General features: G+C 36.9%; 1 protein-coding gene across 2 annotated transcripts in view; it reads left to right on the top strand.

Annotated features, from left to right (window-relative positions):
* Positions 1-6,492: 6,492 nt before the first annotated feature.
* The window catches only part of LOC117123699 (alpha-N-acetylneuraminide alpha-2,8-sialyltransferase-like), a 44,492-nt gene continuing 43,534 nt past the window's right edge, over positions 6,493-7,450 (top strand). The window contains exon 1 of one of the 2 annotated variants that reach the window (XM_033269719.1): positions 6,493-6,939. The gene's annotated coding sequence lies outside the window, so the exon portion shown is untranslated. The other variant, XM_033269718.1, reaches the window with a different exon arrangement.

Raw genomic sequence — 7,450 nt, 5'->3', positions numbered from 1 at the left:
TTTGCGTAAAAGGTACCCCTATCAGAGATAGTCATATTGGAGTATTAAATTTACACCACTGATTTAATGCATGAACCAGTCTGATACAACACCGATCGTAAAAGTTCACTGCCCGCAGTGGCTGGGAACTGGGAAGGGGATTAATCCCCCATCGGACACGTCAATCCTCCCCACCCCACCGGCCGAGCTCGTCCTGCAGTCGGACGAAACAAAAAATAGGCCTACACTAAGCCACCTCCTCAGGCCCTGTCTCTTATCCACATCTAGATGTGCTTAGCCCCCCCCCCCCCCCCCCAGACAATTTATCAGCCGCCACTGCTCTGCCCGCAATCGGTAAGCCTACTTAACTGTAGGTATTTTTCATCAAGATAAAATTTTTCCAATTCCAAAAATAAAAGTGCTGCTTAAATTGCATTTGACCTCAACCTAACAATTACCAATGGAGCTGCCTATTGTTATTCAGTGTGATATGATTAAGGTTTATGAATTCAGATTTAGTGCATGAGTGGTGTCATTGATTCGTGAAAGACCGGCTTAGTCACAGCAGGCCACAGTAAACAAATGAACAACGGCCAGCTGCATTAAACCACGAAGAAAAGGAATTCAGGAGCCCAGTGGTGTCAGCATAGCTGGAAAGTTAACCAATGTTCGTGTGTATAGTAATAGTCTATGTGCCTGTCAATGTAGGAAAATTGGCATCTGCCGATCCCATTGTGGTAGGTGTGGTCATTGAGCTAGATGAACTTGTGAATTAACCCAATGAAACCTATCAGAATATATTCGGCATAGTTAAAGATACCATGAATGATCAATTCCAGACATTTCCACTGGTGGGGGGTGGCTGCCAGACACGAAAAACGGGTACCCAAAAATCAAGCTAGATCAGCTTCTGAATTAACCCGACCAAACCTACTGGAAAATGTTCGGCAGGTATCAGGAATGGCCACCGCCAGACATCTTTAATGGAGGGGTGTCCCACCAGACACCCTCTTATACCCCGCACCAAAAATTGACCTAGATCAGCTTGTGAGTTAACCCAATAAAACCTACTGGAAAATGTTCAGCATAGTACAATAATGGCCACTACCAGACATTTTTAATGTTGGAAATAATATTTCCACTCTGCCAGATTGTTATTAGCTGATGCAGTAAAACATAAGTACGGTAGGATATATAGACCGACCAGGAAATAGGTGTGCTATTTATAGTCCAAAAGAGTAGGCCTACTCAATGAAAGAGACTTCCTTTTTTTGTGTGAACACAGAAGCAAACTTTTTTAAAATCACGTTTCTACAATGAGTGTTTAGGCTTCATTAGTATCTCGAATGCATCAAGAGTCAATCAGTTAATTGAAGGCTTTTCATCATCGGCACACATTTATGGTGTAACCTTACAAAACAAAAACAAATCATAAACAAATAATGTGTTTCGCCTTACACAGAAGCTAAACTGATGAAAACATTCAGTGGGAAAACTAGGAGGAAAAATACAACGGAAAATACTGGGACAAAATAGCCGGGGGTGGGGGATAGCAGCTGGAAAACAGCCTCAATAAATAGCCTGAAAAAATAGCTGGGTGGAAAAAAATCCTCTAGTGGAAAAAATCCGAGGCGAAAATTAGGTGGCAAGTGCCATAGTGCTATTTTCTTTGAATTAAAACCTAAAAACTCTTCGATTTTGAGTCTACTCAATCATCAAATCTTCCCTGACTTTTTCAGGTATATCTAGAACTTACAATACTAATAGTCGGGTTATTTTTTTTAAAGATCTCAGTGGATTGCGTCCAAACCTCGTGCAAATGTTCATCTTCTATGCAAAATTTGGCCCGACAGCCGCATTTTAAGAACCAGGACTCTAGATGAAGAAATTTAAAATTTGTGTCAGAACCTGGGGCGTTATTATAAACACAAAGTTTTTTTTAGACATTTGATGCAATGTTTTATTACTCTGCGTTCTTCTATCTACCTTTATATCATTAGGGTAGATATTTTAAATAGTTTTGTTTTTCACTTTATTGTGTAAGTAGGCGGGCGGTACCACTGAATAGCTTACATTGGTCGATTCGAGTCACGCGTGTCGATGTTTGAATGGGTATTTTGAAGGGGAATTGTAACGTAACAGTTTAATCCATCAGAAAGTAAGAATTTTTTAACCATGAGACAACACACAAAAATACAGGAGTACGAAAAGCTTATTTTTATGAATTTATTAAGTATAAAAACTGAAAAATAAAAAAGGTAGCATAACGTAATGGTTAATGAGAATTGAGAATGAGAACATGAGAATGTAAACCTTTGGAACCATGAGACTAAACACACAATAATACAGGAGCACGGAAAACATTATTTAAAAGCTTATAAAAAAAACTCAACAGTTAATTACGTTATTCGTTATTCAATATGTCAAAAGGGGCTACAATGACAGGACTTTTGGCCTTTATGTACGGTAGTCTCTTGGCCATCTACATGTCACTTGTGTCTTTTCTTTTTTTCCGATTTATTGTAAATGTTTTGTAATTGTTTTGATTGGTCAATAAATGTGAAGTAGTGGTTAAGTGTAATAATTTATATTTTAACTTTTGCGGCCCGACACCGATGACCTGTAAAAAGTAATATTAAAACTGAGAATCAAATGGCATAAAATCAGTGCATGAAGGTTTTTGGAAGCACACTTGAAACATCAAAGCTAGGTTTAGGCCCTCTGTGAATTAAATCGAAAATTAACCTTGGCCCTTCAACTGACTTTCATGCTCATCCCTACTCTAAATAATAAGAGTGGATTTTAAGGATGGAAGTGTGGGTTAATAAGGGTGGGTGGAGAGCCATGAAATTAGTTCAGACAGGATGTAAAACTTCAAGGCTGGGTGACTCCGCCCCCCCCCCTTCCCCTCCCCAATAACTACATCCCCGAACTTGCAAAATGTATCATTCAGTACTATATAATCTTTTATTATTTTTAGTAGTCAATAATACAACAGTTAAACATCTAACAATGAGATTCTATACAGGATTGAAAATTTATAAATGTCCAATATGCAATACGAGTAGGCCTACAGTTAGTGGACCTTTCCGTAATTAACAACAGAAATACGCGCTTGTCCCACAAGACAAACTCAAGTGCTGTTCCACAAACGCAAATGTTTGACGTTTATGCTGTCGTTCTATTGGATCTTGATGGAATGCTTACCTGAACGATCCTTTCTTTTATTGAAAGTGTATTAAAAAGTATTTAGGATTTTACAATTTCTTATACATGTAAAATTACCTAGAAACAGAAGAATTATTTAAAATATGAAGGAAAAAAACCTGATGAAGTTCCGTGTCCTTAGTAAAATACCTGTCTCTTATACACATCTAGATGTGTATAAGAGACAGATGCCCCATAGTACTAATTCTGAAGGATACAAAAGTTTAGAAATGCTCGGAGACAAATTACGAGTACTTCGGACACAGTTGCTAACTTACAATTTCACAATTAAACATTTTTAAGAGAAAAAAAATCCCTGTCAATTAACAGACAGTGAACGTATTTGCTGTATGCTTTTACCTGATTCATTGGCTGGTAACATAAGGATTTTTTTTTTCTGTTAATTAAGTGAAAGTTTTTTTTTATTTTTATTTTTTTTTACTTCCATCTGAGTTCGATTGTTTTAAATATTAAGCTATTCATTTTTTTTTTTAATTGGGGAGACAGCCTTTAATATAAACAGTGCGACATACTACAGAATATCGTCAGATTTGGTATTATCAATGTTTATTGCTATATAAATCTATGCCTATTACTTTTATTTATATTGAATATGAACGAAAAGCTAGGCCCCATCGCGATGTACAAACCAGCTGATCATATCAGGCCGACATAGACTTGGCAATAACACATGCTGCAAAATATGTTCTATAAGGACGATTATGAATGTGTGCAATATTCATGTTAACTTTTTCCCATGTTTTATGAGCAGCTGACTCTTCTGAGTTACAGTAATGTATTTGCTTTAACTGTCTCTGACCGTCGTTCTGTTGTTTCTTCTTGTGCCTTTCCAATGTTTATATGGTCGAATGAATAAATGAAATGAAAAATGAAATCATGAAAAATTCATGAGATTTTGCTAAATCATCCTACGAAAAAAATTTGCTAGACGTAAATACTCTCGAAACGTGATAAGCGGAAAAGAGAGGCGAATCACCTTTGCTAATGAATATTCATATAAAAATTATAGCGCCACCAATAGACTTGGCTGCTGAGACGTCGAGGAAAAAAATTTCGCTTCCCGGAACGCCTTCGGGAGAGAATGTACGAAGCTATCGAAATGACAGATTAGAAACGGGGATTTCAAGTTGGTGTAGAAGAAATAAGCGGAATACGCAAAAACGACCTGTATCTCTCGTTTGAGACGCGAAGAAACCCGCCGATACAGTTAATTAAATATGTACAGCCAGGCCATCCAGGTCCTTTGTTGCTTTCCTTTAATTGCAGAATATTATATCAAATTACAACATGAACAAAAAGTATTAACACAGGAACCCTAGTGGGCCTTTCCATAATTAACAACTGAAATACGCGCTTGTCAATACACAAAAACGACCCGTATATCTCGTTTGGGAGGCGAAAAAGAAACCCCGAATACAGTTAAGTAAATATGTAAAGCCATCCAGGTCCTTTATTGCTTTCCTGATTGCAGATGCCTGAAGAGCCTACGGTATATATGTTAAATATCAGATTACAACATGAACAAAAAAACACATAAGCACATGGAACCCTAGTGGACCTTTCCGTAATTAACAACAGAAATACGCGCTTGTCCCACAAGACAAACTCAAGTGCTGTTCCACAAACGCAAATGTTTGACGTTTATGCTGTCGTTCTATTGGATCTTGATGGAATGCTTACCTGAACGATCCTTTCTTTTATTGAAAGTGTATTAAAAAGTATTTAGGATTTTACAATTTCTTATACATGTAAAATTACCTAGAAACAGAAGAATTATTTAAAATATGAAGGAAAAAAACCTGATGAAGTTCCGTGTCCTTAGTAAAATACATATTCGACACACTAATCAGAAACCCAGATATCATGTCGTATATATAGTGTACTATGAAACTTGTCCAATCAATCAATCAATCAATCAATCAATCAATCAATCGATGAAGCAACCAATCAATCAATCAATCAATCAATCAGTCAATTAATTTCTGAAGAAGGGCCCTCAGACATTAACACCCTAACAGCCATACGATATAATATTGGTGATAAATTAGTATTCCATACAGTGGCGTAACTGGTTTGGGAAAGGGGCAGACTGCCCCCACCCCCTGACGGATTTTACCGGGCTGACCAAGCCGAAAGAAAGAGAGAGGTAGAGGGAGAGAACGAGAAAGAAGGGGAAAAGGAAAGGAAAGAAAAAAAAAGGAAAAGAAAAAGAGAAGAGAAAAATAAAGACAAGAATGAAAAGGAAGATATCATATGATCAGATATCACAACACCCTGCACCCCCTTCTCCACTTTCAAAAATGTCCACAGAGTTAGAGCAAAATAGTTGTGAGTGATATGTCTGATGTAAATGATACACAGGCTGCTGGAAAATGTACATCGCATTATGGTTTTGTAGCGCCTTTGGTCTAAGCCGCCAGATATTCTCCGAATCCGTTGGTGCATCTTAGTGGCGGATTCAAGGCCTGGGCCCCCTAAATTTGTCAATAACAGTATTGTAAAAAGTTGGTGGAAAAAAGGTAAGTAGGCCTATTTTGCAAATTCTGAGAGTGCTATTTCCGGCCATCTAGAGGTGCAGATAATCATAAATGTACCTCAGCCCCAACCATGGTGGGGCTGAGGTGGTACAGACCTTCCATCTGTCAAAATCCCTCACTAGTCCCACCTTGACTAAACGAATTTAACGCCAATTCGGACGATTTTGTAGAAAAAGAATTTCAAAATAATCTACAGTACAGCTTATTTGATTAAAAAACACGATAGAGAGTTACAAAGTACGACAGACTGTTGTTACAAAATACGACAAGGTTTGTTACAAAATACGACAGGTTTACAAAATACAAGTTCATTACAAAATACGACAAGAATTACAAAATACGACGATTATTACAAAAACAAAAACGCGCGTCCTAAAATTATGGAACGCCGTTAATGTCAGTTGCCCTGCACTGCAATACTGAAAATGGGCGCTATAAATTCACATGTTCATGGGTCATTGAAAAGCGGCATATTACTTTCATTTTCTGCACTACAATTATAAAGTAATGTTTCAGTCTGAATTTTAAAATAGATAATAAAAATTGCGGATTCTTATTCCTCGTTGACGTAATCGTGAATACCTGTCATTATAGGCCTAGTACTTTTTAAAAATTTAAATTAATTACTTCCTGTTGATCTAACATTGTTAATTTTAATCTATCATCAATCAATATTCATAAGTAGGTCTATTCATCGCGTACGGTGTCAGAGATCAGAAGGCTTCGGCTACGTGTTGACTGTCCAGCCACATCACGAATACAGATCCATCGAAAGTATTGATCTGTTATTTTTCGAAGGCTCCGTTGTCACCAATATCAAATGAACGCATCTGTCCAGGGGGCGGCCAGATATCCATTTTGGTGGCTGCCAAACCGTTTTTAAAAACTCATTTATTAGGTAGTACTTGTCATAAACTTCGACCCTTTTTTGGTAACTGACACTCCATTCCCCAATTTATTGTCCAGCAGTTAAAACTCGTATTCCTTCAAATACCATCCATTATAATTTTTTGCTTCCGTGACCTTTCACTCAAAGTGGGCAGTAAACAGACGATGTGTGAAAATGATTTTTGGAATCTGGTGTACGAGTGGTATACATAAATCCAACACAATAGAGACTGTGCGAGGACTGTTCTCGAGATATGCATCAGTTGGCTAGAAAAATACAGCCGAGCATCATTGAACTTTAATAAAGGTAAGTTATTCGCATCAGTTGATTGAAAGCGTTCCGATTGAGAGTATGGTGATTGGTTTGTGGTTTATGTTAAAATGGTTTCATCGACAAGAAACTTGATTATTCACGTTATTAAGAACTATATATAACGACAAAGGTAAGACATATTTTTTACGCACATTTATTTTTTATTTAAATTAATTTTTAATTTAAAGAGAAAAGGAAGTCGTCAACATCAGTGGAATTTTATTTCCAGTTTACTAATAGTAATTCGATCGAATTATTTTTTTTTACGTTTGTTAAAATATAGGCCAAGTTGATTTTTTTTAAATTGTCCTGCTTAACTATATATATATATTTAGAGTATGGAGTACCGAGTTGGTATCCATTTCAAGCTGGACATATGAAATCTATTGAAAAGGTTAAGAGAAAAGCAACTCGTATGAGCATCCCAAATGAACTCAGATCTGTGTTAAGCTATGAGGAGAGATTAGTTAAATTTAACTTGATCTCTATGAAGGCTAGATACGAT

Source organism: Anneissia japonica, unplaced genomic scaffold (genome assembly GCF_011630105.1).
Source record: "Anneissia japonica isolate Jap-2015-1 unplaced genomic scaffold, ASM1163010v1 scaffold287714_len2871179_cov188, whole genome shotgun sequence".
NCBI lineage: Eukaryota > Metazoa > Echinodermata > Crinoidea > Comatulida > Comatulidae > Anneissia > Anneissia japonica.
This window is presented reverse-complemented; position numbering and strand designations above follow the sequence as displayed.